Below are 21,799 nucleotides of genomic sequence, written 5' to 3'. Positions count from 1 at the left end.
TGTCAAATATGACTTTTTTTAATCCTATCAACAAATATGCAGGTTCAGGAATCAAATTAGCTGAAAATGTCAAATATGATTTTTTTTTTAATATCTCTAAACAAAATTTAGTCATCATTCTATTCCTATCAACAAAAAAAAAAATATATATTAGTTTATGTTGTCGAAGGGAAATTGCATGTTTAGATTAATAAATTATAGGAAATAGCCATTGTCAATTAATTGGTTTTCCAATTTTAAAAGTAGTGTGTAAATGGTTAATATGGAAATTGTCAAAACTTGAGAGAAATATATATTTTTCCAACTTATACTTTGCTTTAGCTGTCATTCAATGACTGTGGGATGTTTAGTTATACTTTGCTACGTAGTAATTAAAGGAGAAAAAAAAGAAAGTAAATCTCAAAATAAAATAGAGAAAAGCTTATTTTAGGGTGAAAATAACAGACAGAAAAAAAAGTCACTTTGTAACAAACAGTTTTACAATACACCAAAGAAAGAGCTTAATTATAAAACATAATTAGGAGATTAAATCACCGACGACTCTCCCGGATCGTCACCAGGTCCACCTTTTCTTGAATCACGCGGAGGCACTCGAGATTAGCTGTTTACCCCATTTGTTTTTAGCAAATTTAAGTCAAAGGTTTGAACTTTGATCGTTTAAAAAAAAAAAATGACATGTGATAATTCTGAATTTAAACTGTTTCTTCACAAAATGACTCAAAGACTCAGTTCTATCATGGTTTTACTTCCAAATTCTAAACTTAACACCAATTTTATATTGGTAAAATTAATTTTAAATGATGGAATTGATACTCACTTACTGCATAATCTTTAACAGACATAAAAAAAAAATAATCACATCACACTTAATTGACATTTTTAATTTAAATATTACATTAAAAATATTTATAATTACATTACATTATGTTTTATTACCAACTTATTAAACATTAGCTTAATATTTATATATATTATATATAAAGAGATAGATTTAGATTATAAAATCATTTCAAAAAACAAATCTTTATTTCCATGGATGGATTTATAGATTAAGTCTTGGAATCTAAAATATTCATTTGAATAGGAAAAATTTATTGTCTATGTACACTTGGGGCCACGCCAATAAATTTTTTTTTTTTTTAAAGAAAGTTACTGTTTTGTGCTTTTGTTCCTTGGTATACACTAAAAAATACATTTGTTTGAACCAAAATACTAGTTATAATTTGCTTGGTTTATAAGTGGATCTATATACCGGGTGTAGGTAAGTTTTTTCCTCAATTATATTTTATCTCTTTTTTTTTTTTTTCTCATTGCATAGTGAAAAACAACTTTATTTCAATAAATACTTATATATTCATAGACTTGATCTAGACAAGTCCATCTATCTAATATAATTAACAAGTTTGAATTATACGGACATTCAATCATGTTTTTCAATATCATAAACAAAATTGAAGTAACTGATACATATGCTAAATTAATTAAAAATAATTTTTTAATTCAAACGTAGGTAATTCTAACCATTTATTGGGAGAAAAAAAATAGTAATAATTTTTTAAAAAATTCTCCTAAAGTAACTATCAGGCTAGCTTGCATTGACCGTTGGGTGTGTACTCAAAGTTCTAAAGTCAACAAACTTAACATCATATTGCAATATTTCAACAAAAACTGATCTCTAGTTAAGGCCCAATGCTTGAAACTTTTAGAGTATATAATGGTGATGAAGGAATTGATATGCCGTGATTACTCCTCTTTTAATAGAAGAAAGTAATTGAAATGGCTAAAATGGCTTCCTATGCGACCTCAATCATTTTCCTCATTTTGTTTGCATCTTATAATACTGCTATTGCTCGAACAACTCGAGTCCCCAAAGCCAGTAAGGCCCTCTTTTCTTTCTTCTACTTCTAGTTCTAGTTCTAGTTCTAGTAATAATACTGATATTTCCGTTTTGATGTAAAGATACTAAATATTCAAACCATCAATTTCTTATTTAGTGGTAGTTGCAGATGAAAATAAAGAGAACCTAAGGGTTACTGGAGAAAGTAAAACTGGAGTGGGCGATCGTGGTTCATCCGGTGGCGGACCAGGTGGCGGTGGGTGATATTTTATCATACATATAGAAAATAAGTGCACACGGTTTACAAGTTCCAAATTACAAATTTATGTTTGTCTCGTGTATGACTATATATATATATACATAAGCAATTGAAAATAAAGTGAGATAGATAATTAAATATATTTTGTCAAAATTATCATGATCTTGATAAAGGGTGTGTTTTATTGTATCTCTTCTGGTCTCATTTGTTATAATGTGAACTTTACTTGCATAGAAAATTTTTCAAAAAATAATGTTCTCTGGTCAACTCTTACAAATGATATATCTATAAAAACATATAAAAAATACATACATTGTGAATATGTGGGAGCAATAATATATCCATAACGGTAATATTCTTAATCAATTGTAAAAAAGAAATGATTGGAAAATCATTGTTAGTGAATATTTCAATTCCAAAAAATAGGCAAAATTATCAAGAAAGTGAGAAATGTACAAATAGTTGAGCATCATATGAAATAGTCCACCTTATGATGCACGGACACGGAAACGGAAAAACAGGGAAATACGGAAACGGACACGGGAAATGACATTTTCAAAAATATAAGAAATAGAAATGTAGGAAAATGCGTAAATATAAAAAATATAGGGGTTTATTTGTAAAATTTAAAAATATAGGAATAAATATAAAAATAATTTAGAAAGAGTACGTTTAAAATTTTTAAAGGACAATTAACCACAGATAAAGTTTTCTAAAATTAAATTATTATATCATATCCCAAAGAAAGAAAAAAAAATGTTTATAAGTTCCATACTTAATAAAGAAAAAAGAAAACAAAATATTCGAATGTAAAAATGAAAAAAAATAATGAAATTCTGTTAAATTTGAAGTTTGAATATTTAAATTAGAAATAAGATTATTTGTCCTTTGCCAAATATGTTTTGCAAATCATCCAAATTTGATTTGGATTTGAAATATAATTTTTTTTCCTTTAATGCAAGAAACATTTCCGAGGAGGGGAAAAAGGTGTCAAATTTTCAATATTTAAGGAAACAGATTCGATACGTTCTAAAGCCATTTCTGTTTCCGAAGCGAAAAAACATCAAGCCTTTCGCGTGTTCGTGTATTACAGCAGTCAACATTCATATTATAATAGTCAAATATTAAGGAAAATCTAAAAATTCAATTAAGCTATCCACAGGAAAATGAAGTAAGAGAAGGAAAAACTAAATACCATATGTTTCATTAGTTTATAGTAAATCTGCTTTAATTCTAATATATTTGTGGGAGCCTCTTCGATAATATTATTGCATTTTTTTGAATTTGTTATTGTTTTTTTTTTTTTTTTGGAAAGAACAACGTTAAATACTCTTGGACTAATCTCTCTTGAGAGTATTTGTGCATGCATGCATGCATATATAATCTATATCAATCTTAATTACTGATGTCCATTGTATTTTTATTATAAAGTTTAGCATGTTTAACGTTCTCTAAGTTATAAACTGAAAATTTTATTCACATAATAAATTATCCTAATTAAATGATTTAAATATCTATTTAAAAAACCATTTCTCTTGCCTTGTAAAAAAAAAAAAAAAAAAAAAAAAATCTCCTACCAACTCAGCGCTTCAACTGTCAGCAAATTTACTTTTGTATTTATATATTCATATAATAGATAGATTGTGCTGAGAAACTGAATCATACATTAAATCATGCATCTGATTCTTTTTTTTTTTTTTTTTGTAATTCTATAAATTATTAAATCATGCATAGAAAATTGTTATGAATTCTCGGTTTCCTTAATGGTTTTATAGCTCAATTTTAAATGATGGACTTGATACTCACTCACCGCATAATTTTTAATAGACATCAAAAAATTAATCATATCAGATTTAATTGATATTTTTAATTTAAATATTACATTAAAAATATTTATAATTACATTACATTATGTTTTATTACCAACTCATTAAACATTACCGTAATATTTACATATATTATATATAAAGAGATAGATTTAGATTATAAAATCATTTGAAAAAAAAATCTTTATTTTCATTGATGGATTTATAGAGTAAGTCTTGGCAAATCTAATCTTCATTTGAATAGGAAAAATTTCTTGTCTACGTACACTTAGGGCCACGCCAATAAATTTTTTTTTTTTTTTAAAGTTACTGTTTTGTGCTTTTGTTTCTTGGTGTCCGCTAAAAAATACATTTATTTGAACCAAAATACTAGTTATAATTAATTTGGTTTATAAGTGTATTTATATACCGCATATAGGTAAGTCCTAATTCTCTCACACCCATTAAAGGAAAAAGGTTCTGTTTTGAGAAATTGAGGTTTTGATGTCTATTCCAGATTTAGAGATTTGATAAAGAAGGGAATTGAGGTTACCCTCGAATTCACGAATTTCAATTTCCTTCAGATTCCAGAATTTACTGAGAAGACATGTAAGGAAAGGAATTACCTAAAAGATATTGTTAAGATACATCGGAGCTGATCGGTGATTGAGAGGAATCGAATGGAAACTAAAGAGAGATATTCAAAATGACGATGATGATCGAGCGAATTGAAAATCAATTCTCAGCATTCTTCGGGCAAATCCACGGATTTCTCTGCCATGTACTACTCGTTTGAAATTTAAATTGAGAGAAAGAGAAAAAATAGAAAATTGGGAGGCGCACTGGCGGAGAGAGAGAGCAAGTGGAGAGTAACCAAAGGAAAGTAGATGTGTGTGCGTAGCTCTAGTCTCTCTTTGTTTATAATTAATTTTTAAATTTGTGAAAAATAATTTTTCTGTAAATTATTTACGAAAACAAACGTAACCATAGTCTCTCTTTGTTTATAATTAATGAAGTTTGTCTTAATTTTTTCAGAATTAACAAAGTTATCCTACTAGATTGTCTTAAACGAAAAGAAAATTGATCTTCAAAAATAAAATAGATAAATTAGGGTGAAAAAATAACTGCAAAATAAAAATTGAAGCAACATTATTTATAGTGCTTACATAGGTTTTTTTTTTTTTTTTTTTTTTTTTTTTTAAATTAGAATAGAGGGTTTAAACTCCAAAAAAAAAAAAAAAAAAAAGCTTCGATTCGATGTTTTTATATAGTTTTTTATATAACAAAATACACAATATCGAACTTGTTAACCAAATATATTAACAACCAAAAAAATTTACTCTTTAAAATAATATATTTTCTTAATTCCACCGTTCTGATTTCTTTGAATTTTTTTTTCACCCTCCTATATGATTAAAAACGGTCTATAGCCGGAGTCTTGTATTGCCTTGTCCTTCGTTTTGAATCACATGGAGGCAACTGCGGTTTACGTTCTTCAAAAACCCTAAGCTTTTCTTTATTTTCATATGTGATTACCCAATAAATAAGAAATTAATTTCACTTGTCTCTCAAAAAAATAATTATAATTTTCTAATGAAATTAAATTTTGATCGAATTTAATCAATATTTTTCAACATAGTAATATTTTTTAACAATTCAAATAATAATTATAATTGCAATTAATTTCATATAAATAATAATTATCCTCAAATAGAATGATCAGACTCAATTTAAAAGAGAGAGGACAGAGCCTTACTAGTTTTGGAGACTCGAGTTGTCTGAGTAGCAACAATATTATAAGATGCCAGCAAAATGAGGAAAATGACGATAGAGATTGCATATGAAAATGATGTCGTTTTAACCATTTTTGCTGTTTGCTCAGTTTCTTGTATAGTAAAATAGAAGAACTGTATGAAATTAATAACTCATTCTTCAATTTGAACACCATTTTATATTGAAACAAGTTTATGGATTGGATTGCAAATTTTTCGTTAAAAATCAAAATTGCAATATAATATTTTTGTTGATTGAAACTTGGAAGGAAGGGGTCAATGCTCACTACGCGCGTTTCAAATTGGAGTTTATAGTATACAACAGTCAGTCAAAGCTAACATGATAGTTTACTTTCTTTATATATAATTTTGTGATAGAATTGGAAAATTTCTAAAATTTATGCATTTAAAAATCATCGAATATATTATTTATTTAATTAACCATCACCAACAAGAAATACAAACCTATTTAACCCTTGATTTTATTTAGTAATATTAAAAAAAGTCATATTTGACTTTTTAAGCTTATTCAGATTTGTTTTGATTTTTACAAATTAATGAATTGCTTCAATTCAATCGCAGCTTTTATTCACTTTTTTTTTTTTACTTATAAATACCAAGATCAAACTTTTCCATTACTTTCTTTGAACACATAGTAAATTTACTAAACATATAATATAACTTTAACCTGTTGAATATGAGAAATGCATGGATTTAATATATAATAAATCCAGTAATAATGGTCAGTTTTAAAATGTTTAAATTAGTACATATTCATGAACTCAAAATTATAAATTAAGATAAGAGAGATATACTTCATATATCCTTTTCTTCTATCCACATTTAATTATTTTTTTAAATAAATTATACGAACTGATTCAAATTATAATTTTAATAAATGTCTATATAAAAATTTTCACATTGCAAGTGAAGAATTATGATTTAAATTTAATCATTCTAAACTAGTTTAGAGGTTAAATTTGTTGAAAAGGTCAAATATGACTTTTTTAATCCTATCAACAAATATGCAGGTTCAGGAATCAAATTAACTGAAAATGTCAAATATGATTTTTTTTTTTAAATATCTCTAAACAAAATTTAGGGGCGAAATTAGTTTTCTTCTATTCCTATCAACAAATAACAATATTAGTTTATGTTGTCGAGTGAAATTGCATGTTTAGATTAATAAATTATAGGAAATATTTTTAATTTAAATATTACATTAAAAATGTTTATAATTACATTACATTATGTTTTATTACCAACTTATTAAACATTAGCTTTATATTTATATATATTATATATAAATTGATAGATTTAGATTATAAAGTAGTAATAATTTTTTGAAAAATTCTCCTAAAATAACTATCAAGCTAGCGTGCATTGACCGTTGGGTATGTAATCAAAGTTCTAAAGTCAACAAAATTAATATCATATTGCAATATTTCCACAAAAACTGATCGCTGGTTGGGGCCCAACGCTTGAAACTTTTAGAGTATATAATGGTGATGAAGGAATTGATATGCCGTGATTACTATTCTCTTTTAATAGAAGAAAGTAATCAAAAATGGTTAAAATGGCTTCCTATGCGATCCCAATCCTTTTCCTCATTTTATTTGCATCTTATAATACTGCTATTGCTCGAACAACTCGAGTCCCCAAAACCGGTAAGGCTCTCTCTTCTCTCTTCTACTTCTAGTTCTAGTTCTAGCAATAATAATGATATCTACCTTTTGATGTAAAGATACTAAATATTCAAATCATCAATTTCTTATTTAGTGGTAGTTGCAGATGAAAATAAAGAGAACCCAAGGGTTATTGGAGAAAGTAAAACTGGAGTGGGCGATCATGGTTCACACCGCGGCGGCGGACCAGGTGGTCGCGTACCAGGTGGCCCTGGCAGCCATGGGTGATATTTTGTCATACATATAGAAGATAAATACACGGGGTTTACAAGTTACAAATTACAAATTTATGCTTGTCTCGTGGATGACAATATGTATATATAAATATATATATATAAGCATTTGAAAATATAGTGAGATAGATAATTAAATATATTTTATCAAAATTATCATGATCTTGATAAAGGGTGTGTTTTACTGTATCTCCTTTGCGTTCATTTGTTATAATGTGAACTTCACTTGCATAGAAAATTTTTCAAAAAATAATGTTCTCCGGTCAACTCTTACAAATGATATATCTATAAAAACATGTAAAAAAATACATAAATTGTTTGAATATTAAAATTAAAAGTAGGATTATTTGTCATTTCCCAAATAGAATTTACAAATCATCAAAATTTGATTTGGATTTGAAATCTGATTTTTTTTCTTTTAATGCAAGAAACATTTTCGGCAAAGGGAAATGGATGTCCGATTTTCAATATTCACGGAAACAGACCTGATACATTTCCAAGCCGTTTCCGCTTCCAAAACGCAGAAACATTAATCCTCTCAAAGTTTATAAGTTCCATACTCAATAGAAAAAAAAGAAAACAAAATATTCGAATGTCAAAATGGAAAAATATAATGAAATTCTGTTAAATTTAAAGTTTCAATATTGAAATTAAAAGTAGAATTATTTGTCGTTTCCCAAATAGAATTTGCGAATTATCCAAATTTCATTTGGATTTGAAATCTGATTTTTTGTTCTTTAATGCAAGAAACATTTTCAGTGAGGGGAAACAAGTGTCCAATTTTCAATATTTACAAAAATAGATTTGATACGTTTCCGAGCAGTTTCCATTTCCAAAACGCGGAAACATCAAGCCTCTCGCGTGTCCGTGTATTACAGTAGTCAACATTCGTATTATAATAGTCAAATATTAAAGAAAATCTAAAAATCAATTAAGCTATCCAAAGGAAAATGAAGTAAGAGAAGGAAAAACTAAATACCATATGTTTCATTAGTAGTAAATCTGCTTTAATTCTAATATATTTGTGGGAGCCTCTTCGATAATATTATTGCATTTTTTGATTTTTTGATTTTTTTTGGAAAGATCAAAGTTAAATACTCTTGGACTAATCCCTCGTGAGAGTATTTGTGCATGCATGCATACATATATAATCTATATCAATCTTCATTACTGATGTCCATTGTATTCTTATTATAAAGTTTAGCATCTTTAACATTCTCTAAGTTATAAACTGATAATTTTATTCACATAATAAATTATCCTAATTAAATGATTTAAAGCTAAATTTTAGCTAGTATCTATTTCAGTTGCCTCTTTTAACCTTTATTTCTTCTTTTTTAGTCTACATTTTAATATTAATTTTATAGATTAATCACTCTTGTTTCTTTCTTTTATAATTTACTTAATCAGTAAAGAGAAACAAAAATAAAAATAAAATAAGAAAAAGAGCACATTACATCTACATGTTCTTTCACCAGAAAATTATTTTTCATTTCTCTTCCTCCAAATATGAAGGAAGACATCAAGTTACGAAGACAAGATTCATATATTAAATTCCAATTAATCTAGGATTAGGCATGTCCGGTTCAGTGAACCGCCGGTTCCGGTTCACTGAATCGCCGGTTCGAGATGTTTAAAATTTTGAACCGGAACCGACCCTTGAACCTCCGGTTTCGGTCCGGTTATGGTTCCGGCACGGTTCGGCACGGTTCTAGCGAACCGACGGTTCGAATTACGGTTCCGATTCGGTTCCGGCATTACGCAAATTTTTTATAAAATAATAAAATTTTGATTCCGAATTCATAAATAAATAATAATTTTAAAATGTTTAAATTTTATTAACTAAATAAATTATTATAAAATTTTAAAACAAAAACTTATATTAACTAACTTAGAACTGTTATTACATTGAATTTACAAATTTTACTAATTCACCAATATAGAAAACTATAAATGGAATATAAAATTAATGAAATGAGTTGAAAATTATTATTTTCAAATACTAAGAAAATTATTAAAAAAATCAAATGAAGTAAATATATGAATGCAAAAAATTGAGATTAGAGAAAGAATTTGGAATTGGATGTAAGAAAATAAAAAATAAACAATAGTTAATTTCAATATTAAGGAAAATAAAGCAATAGAAAAAATAATGAAATATGGAAATTTGAGAGAATTTTGGCTGAGAATAAGAGAAGAGTTATGATATAATTGGTTTTGAAATAAAAAATCATCAACTCATCATATTTATACATATTTCTCATCTATTAGTTTCCCAAATTGTCCCTTATAAGTTATAACAGAAAAATAACAACTATATTTTTGAATAATTTAGTAAATTACAGTAAATTATGCAAATTTTTTAAAAAATAATAAAATTTTGATTCCGAATTTATAAATAAATAATAATTTTAAAATGTTTAAATTTTATTAACTAAATAAATTATTATAAAATTTTAAAACAAAAACTTGTATTAACTAACTTAGAACTATTATTACATTAAATTTACAAATTTTACTAATTCACTAATATAGAAAACTATAAATGGAATATAAAATTAATGAAATGAGTTGGAAATTATTATTTTCAAATACTAAGAAAATTATTAAAAAAATCAAATGAAGTAAATTTATGAATGCAAAAAATTGAGATTAGAGAAAGAATTTGGAATTGGATGTAAGAAAATAAAAAATAAACAATAGATAATTTCAATATTAAGGAAAATAAAGCAATAGAAAAAATAATGAAATATGGAAATTTGAGAGAATTTTGATTGAGAATAAGAGAAGAGTTATGATATAATTGGTTGTGAAATAAAAAATCATCAACTCATCATATTTATACATGTTTCTCATCTATTAATTTTCGAAATTGTCCCTTATAAGTTATAACAGAAAAATAACAATTATATTTTTGTATAATTTAGTAATTTATAGTAAATAAATAAATAAATGATTAAAAAATAAATAAAATTTATTTACCAAAAAATAAATAAACAAAAACCTATCATATCAAAAACTATCCGTTACACTCTTTTTTTATATACTTGAAAGTTTTTTTTTTTTTTTATTTTTATAAATCAACTATTCATGTACCATTTTTTGTATAAATTAAGTAAATAAATGTGTATTTTTTTTACCACTTTTAATAACTTATGTACCATTGTACTTTTCTTCACCATAAATCAAATCAACTACAATCAAATCAAGTGATACAAATTTTTTTATAAAAATTTTAAGCTACAATTTTTTTTTGCATCCGGTTCGAACCGGACCGGAACCGCCGGTTAACCGCCGGTTCCGGGCCGGTTCAGGTTCATATTTTAAGATTCATATGAACCTTAACCGGCTTTTGAACCGCCGGTTCCGGTTCAAAATTATGAACCGCCGGTTCCGGTTCGTCTACAGTACGGTTCGGTTCCGGTTAGAACCGAACCTGTGGCCATGCCTAGGATTAAGGCATTATTATTATTGTCTGTCTATGCTCATTTGATTAACCTTATCTATTTATCTATGATAATTTCTTTACATAATAATCTAGGCTCTGTTTCTTTCTGTAAAATAACTTGTAGAAAAATAACTTGTTGAAAAATATTTTCATGGAAAGCATTTTCCGCGAAAAATATTTTCCAAATAACTTATTTTCCGTTGTTTGGTTGTAATATTGAAAATTAGTTAAAAATATTAAAGTCTTTATCTCATAAGACCATAAAAAATATTAATAATAATAGAAATTTTAAAATTTTATTCTTAAATACGAAAAGAATGCAAAAAAAAAAATGTAAATTATGAAAGCCATTGGTGGCCAGTGGCCGGTGGTGGTCATCGGTGGTAATGGTGATCGGTGGTAGTGACTGTGATGATTAATAAATTAAAAAATATGGATTTATAAGGTTTGCTAATGTCCAAAAAAATATTTTACTCTCTCGAAAATGAGAAGTTATTTTTCTTAAAAAATGATTTAATTTTCTTTTGATCAGTAAAATATTTTCCATTGGCTTATTTTCCTAAACACCCTAAACAATGGAAAATTGTGGAAAATATTTTTCTGCAAGTTATTTTACAAAAATAAACGTAGCCCCAGTCTCTCTTTGTTTATAGTTAATGAAGTTTGTCTTAATTTGTTCTGAATTAACAAAGTTATCCTACTATATTGTTTTAAAGGAAAAGAAAATTGATCTTCAAAAATAAAATAGATAAATTAGGGTGAAAAAATAAACTGCAAAATAAAAATTGAAGCAACATTATTTATAGTGCTTACATATATTTTTTTTTAAATTAGTTTTTATGTATTTTTTTATATAACAAAATACACAATATCGAACTTGTTAACCAAATATATATTTATTTATTATGCATATAACTACCAAAAAAATTTACTCTTTAAAATAATATATTTTCTTAATTCCACCATTCTCATTTCTTTGAATTTTTTTTCCACCCTCCTAAATGATTAAAACGGTCTATAGTCCTCCTCGTTTGGAATCACGCGGAGGCAACTGCGTTTTACGTTCTTCAAAAACCCGAAGCTTCTCTTTATTTTCATATGCAATTACCAATAAATAAGAAATTAATTTCACTTGTCTCTCAAAAAAAATAATTATAATTTTCTAATGAAATTAATTTTTGATGGAAGTTAATCAATATTTTCAACATACTAATATATTTTAACAATTCAAATAATAATTATAATTCCAATTAATTTCATATAAATAATAATTATTCTCAAATAAAATGATCAGACTCAATTTAAAAGAGGGAGGAGAGAGCCTTACAGGTTTTGGAGACTTGAGTTGTTTGAGCAGCAACAATATTATAAGATGCCAGCAAAATGAGGAAAATGACGATAGAGATTGCACATGAAAATGATGTCGTTTTAACCATTTTTGCTGTTTGTTTAGTTTCTTGTATAGTAAAAGAGAACGAAATTAATAACTCATTCTTCAATTTCAACACCATTTTATGCTGAAACAAATTTAAGAATTGGATTGCAAATTTTTCGTTAAAAATCAAAATTGCAATATAATATTTTTGTTGATTGAAACTTGGAAGGAAGGGGTCAATGCTCACTACACGCGTTTCAAATTGGAGTTTATAGTAGACAACAGTCAGTCAAAGCTAGCTCGATAGTTACTTTGTTCATATATAATTTTTGTGATAGAAATGGAAAATTCCTAAAATTTATGCATTTGTAATAATCGAATATATTATTTGTTTAATTAACCATCGCCAACAAAAAATAAAAACCTATTTGACCCTTGAACTTATTTAGTAGTATTAAAAAAAAGTCATATTTGACATTTAAACCTATTTAGTCCTGAACTTATTTTGATTTTTACAAATTAATGAATTGTTTCAATTCAATATCACAGCTTTTATTCACTTTTTTTTTTTTTTTACTTAAAAATGCCAAGATCAAACTTTTCCATTACTTTTGAAAGTAACTTTAAAATTCATAAAAAGATAATTTCTTTGAACATGGAGTAAATTTACTAAACATATAATATAACTTTAATCTGTTGAATATGAGAAATGTAACGTCCCATTTTTCTATTGAACCGAGTCGTTGCTTAGAGTCGAGTCGGGCTGATCCAAAACCCGGTTCGATCCATTAGAGTCTAGAGTGGGCTAGAATGAGATGTAATTGCAATAAGGAAAAGAAGTGGACTTACTTGAAGGAAACAAAAAGATCAAAGTATAAGGATTAGGACTTGCTTGCACGAAAGTATAAAGTTGAGGTATTAAGTTGTACCATTTTGACACTTGAGGTACCATTTGGTAATTTTCACAGAAAAATCCATGATATTTTGGAGATGTACCCGTGAGTTCCATTTCATTTCATTTCTTCATCCTTATCTTCATCTTCTTCCTCTACTTTTCCTCTCATGCTTTCCTTTCTCCATCACTTTTAATGGTAGTGAAGATTTTAATGGGATTCAAGCATTAATTCAACTTCTATTCTATCCAAGTAAGTAAACCTTCTTGAATTTCATACTTGAATCATTTGGTGATATTTTTAGAGTATTCATAAGAATTCTCATGTATAGGAGAGGTGAGCTCAAAGGTAGAAGAAAAAGAAAGCTAAAAAGAAGAGCTTAAGCTTTTTGGAGTGAAGGTGTGCTATCTCTTTTAGTTTAATTCATTTCCTTACATGATAATTTGTGTGATGTGTTGAAAATGAGATGATATGTTGCTTAATGTTGAGTGAGAAGACTGAAAATGGTGAAAAAGCATGAGATGAAATGAATAAATGAAGTAGAGATTGAGTTCATGCTGAAACAGGTTTTGCTGGAAAATTTACCAGTAACTTCACCTTGATTTTGACCCTATTTAATGATGGAATTAGGAAGTGTCATAGAAGAGTTATTTGTTCCTCTATGTGTTAGCTTTACATGGGTTTTTGAATCACCCAAATTGGAGTTATATATTGAGAGATATGACCAAAAGAGTACAGACTGCGCAGGCTGGAAAACACGTCGCGCGCTCGCTAATTTCATTTGCGCGCTCGCGAATTGTGTCTGGAAACTCTCTGACTCTCATTTGCACTTCTCGCGCTCACGACTTTGCATGGCGCGCTCGCGAATTGTGTTCTGATGCTCTTTTGGACTTCATTTTCAATGCAATTGTATTCCTTTGCTCAACTTATATGCCTCCAATCATTTTAAAACAAAAAGACAACATTAGAACATGCATCAAAACAACATGCAAGCATGCAAATGATGTGAAATGAGGTAAACACAACTTGTAATTGTATTCTATGCAATTGTGAAATGATGTGAAATGGTGTATGAAGTTATGAAGTCTATGCAATTGTATTCCTTTTCTCAACTTGTATGTCTTCAATCATTTTAAAGCAAAAAGACAACATGAACACATGTATAAACACAAAATGCAAGCATGCAAATGGTGTGAAACTAACATGACACAAGTTGCCCGCTTGGCGAGGCTATCAGCATACAGGTAAGCAGTAAATTTTATGAAATGATGAAGCAGTTAATTTTTATGACACAAACGTGTGAAAATAACATGACACAAGCATGCAAATTATGACACAGTTACTTGCTTTTGTTTTATCTATTGTCATTCCATTAATATGCTCCATTGAGGTTAGGTAGAAACCACGTGGATAAGGCTATGTCGCGACATAGACTAGCAGATCTGCGCCCCATACAGTTTGTTACTCCGGCTACAGGCCGTTGAGTGGATATGATTATACAGGCCATAGCAGCCAAGCATACAGTTTCATACAGTTTTATACAGTTTTTCTTATCACTTCGGTTTCACTATAACCTTATGGAGCTCTACAGTTATATTGACTGCAAATTGCATAATCATACAGTATACTAAACAGCAAGAAAGATCATCAAGTTAAACATGAAAGTATCATGATATGTGTGCTTACATTCCATATGTGAGTAAATGTGTATTTATTTCCACATATGTATGTGCTTATATGTTTCTTTATTCATTATGATATTCACTGAGTTAATCAAAGTTGCAGAGTTCATACCGCATAAAGAACATCGGGTAAGATCGTGAAAGTATAATGTTATATATGCTTACAAGTTTATTTATTTAATTCTTAAGGAGCCATACAGTCATGAGTTGTTATTAATCATAACTTATATGATGTGACTAAAAGTGCATAAGTCATACAGCATAATGAATAGCAAGTAAGACAATGAACATATACTGTTATGTATTCTTACATATTTATTGATTTCATTCATACAACACAATGAACAGCAGGTAAGATCATGATAGTATCATAATGTGTGATTTAAGGTTCATGTAAAGGAGCTATAAGATAATTTGAACTCAATTATTGATGTTTATGAATTAGAAGTTTATTCGTTGCTATAAAAAGACATTTATGTTGAAATTTACTGATTCTATGAGTATCAATGCTTTATGAAATTGGTATTTTAAGTTAGTTGCCATCGCACTTTGTTTAGTATGTGAAGTATGAGAACCACTGAGTTTTATACTCAGCGCGTCGATTTTTATCACGCGCAGGTTGAAGATCGTGATTGCTACTTGAAGACTTGAGGAGTACGTTCAAAGCAGAAGTGACTAACTTGGTCATAGTAGATTGAGAGTTGTAATATTAAGATTTATGGCATGTATAATTTTTCCATTTGTTAGAGCTTCTGTAATTGGAAATATAAGTGAAACATGTAATTATTTTGGTGTAAGTAGTTAGAGATAAGAATAATACTTATGAAATGATTGAAGATGAAATATTTGACTATAGTTGGTATGATTAGGTCATGAAAACTTGATATAGATTCTGAATGAAATTAATTGCTAGATATTAAATGCTATTGAGGATTTATACCATTATGAAAAGATATATATATAAAGTGTTATTGTGTTATGCTGATTCTTTGGAGATGTTGGAAGTTTAGAGTGTAATTGGGAGTGTTTATATTCATATTTTGCATACAGTATGACATCCGCATGACAGGACATAGGTTCAACCAGATTGTAGCGTCTCGGCTCGGTTCATTCGGGTTTAACGGGTGGACCGGGAAGGGGTGTTACAAGAAATGCATGGATTTAATATATAATAAATCCAGTAATAAAGTTCAGTTTTAAAATGTTTAAATTAATACATATTCATGAACTCAAAATTATAAATTAAGATAAGAGAGATATACTTCATATATCCTTTTCCTCTATCAACATTTAATTATTTTTTTTAATAAATTATACGAACTGATTCAAATTATAGTTTTAATAGGCCTATATAAAAATTTTCACATTGCAAGTGAAGAATTATGAGCTAAATTTAATCATTCTAAACTAGTTCAGATGTTAAATTTGTTGAAAATGCCAAATAGACTTTTTTTTAATCCTATCAACAAATATGCAGGTTCACGAATCAAATTAGCTAAAAATGTCAAATATGATTTTTTTAATATCTCTAAACAAAATTTAGTCGTCATTCTATTCCTATCAACAAATAACAATATTAGTTTATGTTGTCGAGTGAAATTGCATGTTTAGATTAATAAATTATAGGAAATAGCTATTGTCAATTAATTGGTTTTCCAATTTTAAAAGTAGTGTGTAAATGGTTAATATGGAAATTGTCAAAACTTGAGAGAAATATACATTTTTGCCAACTTATACTTTGCTTTAGTTGTGATTGAAAGAATGTGAGATGTTTAGTTAATAAGTTTTGCGGGTTTTTTCTGCATGATTTAATATTTATTTATTTATTTTACATTATGAATCTGATTCAAGTTTCATAGCACGGTCTAATCTCTCTTTGTTCATGATTAATAAAGTTTACCTTGCTACGTACTAATTAAAGGAAAAAAAAGAAAGTAAATCTCAAAATAAAATAGAGAAAAGCTTATTTTAGGGTGAAAATAACAAACAGAAAAAAGTAACCTTGTAAGAAACAGTTTTACAATACACCAAAGAAAGAGCTTAATTATAAAACATAATTAGGAGATTAAATCATCTACGACCCTCCCTGATAGTTACCAGGTCCAACTTTTCTTGAATCACGCGGAGGCACTTGAGTTTTACGTTCTTCAAAAGCCTTTTAACTTGTCTTTATTTTCATCTGCAACCAGTAAATAAAGAATTGCACTTGTCATTATTAAGAAACACCATATATATATAATTTCATCATAATATAGAAGAGAGACACTTACAGGTTTTGGGGAGTAGAATTTTTTTCCTCTTTATTTGAATAAATTCTCAATTATTTTTTTTTAAAAAAGTATGCGTCTAAATCACTTATTATTAAATTAATTGGAGACTAAAATTTTATAGTTTAGACTTCTAAGTCATTATCTTTTTTTTTTTCTTACTTTAAAAAGTTGACGCCAAGTGAATAAACGAGTAATAGACGTTTTCAAAAAATTGATAAAGTAAAAAGAGTGATAAATTAATTTCTAAATTTGAACCGTTTGTTTTAGAAAATGACCTAAAATTCAAGTCTATCATGGAAATTTTATCAACTTTAAATAAATAACAAATATATCAGCGTAGCCCTTACGCTCCTTTCAAAAGAAAAACATGAATTCTATTAATTAATTAATTATAATATTATTTGAATACAATTCCAAAAGCGTCCTATCTCTTTTTAATAATAAAACTGATTTTCATAATTAGGTATAATGCAATAAGGGAATATTATATTATTTTTTAAGAGTGCAGATTGTACGGTATTCATTGTATATTTAAATAAAATTAGCTATAATTTCTATATGTAAATCTTCACAGTTAATAATATATTGACATCTTCCGAAGTAATTCCTTTAGTTTAATGGAAAATAATTAAAAAAAATTTCATGACATACCAACAATTGATTTCTTGAAACTTGTAGTACATACATTAATAGGATATATAGCAATTGCAAGATTGCTATAATTGCTGCACAGAATTTTATATATCTTTGTATCAAAAGATGGTTCGCAAGGCGTCCCTTATGGTTTCTGGTATGATTCTTTTGCTCATTTTGTTCACCTCTGACATTGCCTTTGCAAGGCCAAACCAACTCCACATAACAGGTGAGTATTTCTCTTTGTTTCTTTTTCCTTATTTCTTTCTTTCATTTAAATTATAAAGGAAATTCTTTGAGATTAATCGGATCGATGAAATGTAAATGTAAAAATTTATAAATTTTACATTTGGTTGGTTGGGAAATAAATTCTATAGGCACTGAAATGTATTTTGAAATAATATCAAGTAGTCAAATTCCATCGTTAATAAAGAAAAATTGACAGAATTGAGAATTCTCCCTGTTTGATGTGAAATTTTCTCTTTTAAAATAATTGAATTTGGGATATAATGAAATTTATCAAATTTAAAAATTTAAAATCTTAAATGAATTAAAATAATGTAAAATTTCGTAATCCTCTTTTTATTGAATAATTTAGAGTGAAGTTGTTAACATTAGTTGTTTGCGGCAGAAAAGAGGAAGGAGGAAGGAGCAGCAAGGGAATATTCACATCGCCCATCAAATCAAAATCGATCCAGATAAACGTGATTCACCTCCATCTGGCCCGGGTCACCAAAACCAATCATAGCCATAAATTTCCATGAAACGACAGCGCAGCGGGTGTGCGTGCCATTCGTGACCATGTATATGTATATTATGCACTCATCATTAATATTGTTATTGTTTCTCTCATTTTATGCCCTACCTACCAAAATAAAATAAAATAAAAGGATTAATAGTTTATGGATTGAGATTATCTGTTTACCCCATTTGTTTTTAGCAAATTTAAGTCAAGGGTTTGAACTTTGATCGAGTAAAAAAGATGACATGTGACAATTCTGAATTTAAACTGTTTGTTAACAAAATGATTCAAAAGCTCAGTTCTATTATGGTTCTACTTCCAAATTCTAAACTTAACACCAATTTTAAATTGGTAAAATTAATTTTAAATGATGGAATTGATATTCACTTACTGCATAATCTTTAATAGACATGAAAAAAATTAATCACATCACACTTAACTGATATTTTTAATTTAAATATTATATTAAAAATATTTATAATTACATTACATTATGTTTTATTCCCAACTTATTAAACATTAGCTTAATATTTATATATATTATATATAAAGAGATAGATTTAGATTATAAAATCATTTCAAAAAACAAATCTTTATTTTCATGGATGGATTTATAGATTAAGTCTTGGCAAATCTAATCTTCATTTGAATAGGAAATATTTCTTGTCTACGTACACTTGGGGCCACGCCAATAAATTTTTTTTTTTTTTAAAAGAAAGTTACTGTTTTGTGCTTTTGTTCCTTGGTATACACTAAAAAATACATTTGTTTGAACCAAAATAGTAGTTATAATTTGCTTGGTTTATAAGTGGATCTATATACTGGGTATAAGTAAGTCTTTCCCTCAATTATATTTTATTTCTTTTTTTTTTCTCATTGCATAGTGAAAAATAACTTCATTTTAATAAATACTTATATATTCATAGACTTGATCTAGACAAGTCTATCTATCCAATATAATTAACAACTTTGAATTATACGTACCTTCAATCATGTTTTTCAATATCATAAACAAAATTGAAGTAACGTGAAATAATAATGCATATGCTAAATCAATTAAAAATAATTTTTTGATTCAAACATACGGTAATTCTAACCATTTATTGGGAGAAAAAAAAAGTAATAATTTTTTAAAAAATTCTCCTAAAGTAACTATCAAGCTAGCGTGCATTGACCGTTGGGTGTGTACTCAAAGTTCTAAAGTCAACAAAATTAACATCATATTGCAATATTTCAACACAAACTGATCTCTAGTTAGGGCCCAATGCTTGAAACTTTTAGAGTATATAATGGGTGATAAAGGAATTGATATGCCGTGATTACTCTTCTCTTTTAATAGAAGAAAGTAATTGAATGGTTAAAATGGCTTCCTATGCTATCCCAATCCTTTTCCTCATTTTGTTTGCATCTTATAATACTGTTATTGCTCGAAAAACTCGAGTCCCCAAAACCGGTAAGGCTCTCTCTTCTCTCTTCTACTTCTAGCAATAATAATGATATCTACCTTTTGATGTAAAGATACTAAATATTCAAATCATCAATTTCTTATTTAGTGGCAGTTGCAGATGAAAATAAAGAGAACCCAAGGATTATTAGAAAAAGTAAAATTGGAGTGGGCGGTCGTGGTTCACCTGGCGGCGGACCAGGTCGCGCACCAGGTGGCCCCGGCAGGCATGGGTGATATTTTGTCATACATATAGAAAATAAATGCACGTGGTTTACAAGTTTTAAATTACAAATTTATGCTTGTCTCGTATATGACAATATATATATATATATATATATATAAGCATTTGAAAATACAGTGAGATAGATAATTAAATATATTTTATCAAAATTATCATGATCTTGATAAAAGGTGTGTTTTACTGTATCTCCTTTGCGTTCATTTGTTATAATGTGAACTTCACTTGCATAGAAAATTTTTCAAAAAATAATGTTCTCCGGTCAACTCTTACAAATGATATATCTATAAAAACATGTAAAAAATACATAAATTGTTTGAATTTAAAATTAAAAGTAGGATTATTTGTCCTTTCCCAAATAGAATTTACAAATCATTAAAATTTGATTTGGATTTGAAATCTGATTTTTTTTCTTTTAATGCAAGAAACATTTTCGGCAAAGGGAAATGGGTGTTCGATTTTCAATATTCACGGAAACAGACCCGATACATTTCCGAGCTGTTTCCGTTTCCAAAACGCGGAAACATCAATCCTCTCAAAGTTTATAAGTTTCATACTCAATAGAGAAAAAAAAAAACAAAATATTCGAATGTCAAAATGGAAAAAGATAATGAAATTCTGTTAAATTTAAAGTTTGAATATTGAAATTAAAAGTAGAATTATTTGTCCTTTTCCAAATAGAATTTGCGAATTATCCAAATTTGATTTGGATTTGAAATCTGATTTTTTTTTCTTTAATGCAAGAAACATTTTCAGTAAGGGGAAACAAGTGTCCAATTTTCAGTATTTACAGAAACAGATTTGATACGTTTCCGAGCAGTTTCCATTTCCAAAACGCGGAAACATCAAGCCTCTCGTGTGTCTGTGTATTGCAGTAGTTAACATTCGTATTATAATAGTCAAATATTAAAGAAAATCTAAAAATTCAATTAAGCTATCCAAAGGAAAATGAAGTAAGAGAAGGAAAAACTAAATACCATATGTTTCATTAGTTTATAGTAAATCTGCTTTAATTCTAATATATTTGTGGGAGCCTCTTCGATAATATTATTGCATTTTTTTATTTTTTTTGGAAAGACCAAAGTTAAATACTCTTGGACTAATCTCTCTTGAGAGTATTTGTGCATGCATGCATGCATATATAATCTATATCAATCTTCATTACTGATGTCCATTGTATTCTTATTATAAAGTTTAGCATCTTTAACATTCTCTAAGTTATAAACTGATAATTTTATTCACATAATAAATTATCCTAATTAAATGATTTATAGCTAAATTTTAGCTAGTATCTATTGCAGTTGCCTCTTTTAACCTTTATTTCTTCTTTTTTAGTCTACATTTTCATATTAATGTTATAGATTAATCCCTCTTGTTTCTTTCTTTATAATTTACTTAATCAGTAAAGGGAAACAAAAATAAAAATAAAATAAGAAAAAGAGCACATTATATCGACATGTTCTTTCAACAGAAAATCATT

At 27.6% G+C, this 21,799-nt stretch overlaps 3 long non-coding RNA genes across 3 annotated transcripts; all 3 read left to right on the top strand.

Moving 5' to 3' along the window:
* Window positions 1-1,705: 1,705 nt before the first annotated feature.
* LOC149499346 (uncharacterized) lies at window positions 1,706-2,285 on the top strand. Its single transcript, XR_016322516.1, has 2 exons — window positions 1,706-1,876; window positions 1,995-2,285. It is a non-coding gene; the product is annotated as an uncharacterized LOC149499346 (long non-coding RNA).
* Window positions 2,286-7,178: 4,893 nt separating this feature from the next.
* Window positions 7,179-7,753, top strand: LOC149499345 (uncharacterized). Its single transcript, XR_016322515.1, has 2 exons — window positions 7,179-7,340; window positions 7,453-7,753. It is a non-coding gene; the product is annotated as an uncharacterized LOC149499345 (long non-coding RNA).
* Window positions 7,754-13,192: 5,439 nt separating this feature from the next.
* LOC149499344 (uncharacterized) lies at window positions 13,193-15,868 on the top strand. The gene is made up of 3 exons (XR_016322821.1): window positions 13,193-13,559; window positions 13,639-13,706; window positions 15,608-15,868. It is a non-coding gene; the product is annotated as an uncharacterized LOC149499344 (long non-coding RNA).
* Window positions 15,869-21,799: the final 5,931 nt, after the last annotated feature.

This window comes from Jatropha curcas, chromosome 1 (genome assembly GCF_041381405.1).
Source record: "Jatropha curcas cultivar XTBG-Jc1 chromosome 1, XTBG_Jcur_1.0, whole genome shotgun sequence".
NCBI classification, from domain to species: domain Eukaryota; kingdom Viridiplantae; phylum Streptophyta; class Magnoliopsida; order Malpighiales; family Euphorbiaceae; genus Jatropha; species Jatropha curcas.
Note: the sequence above shows the minus strand (reverse complement) of the source record. Positions and strands in the feature narration are given on the sequence as shown.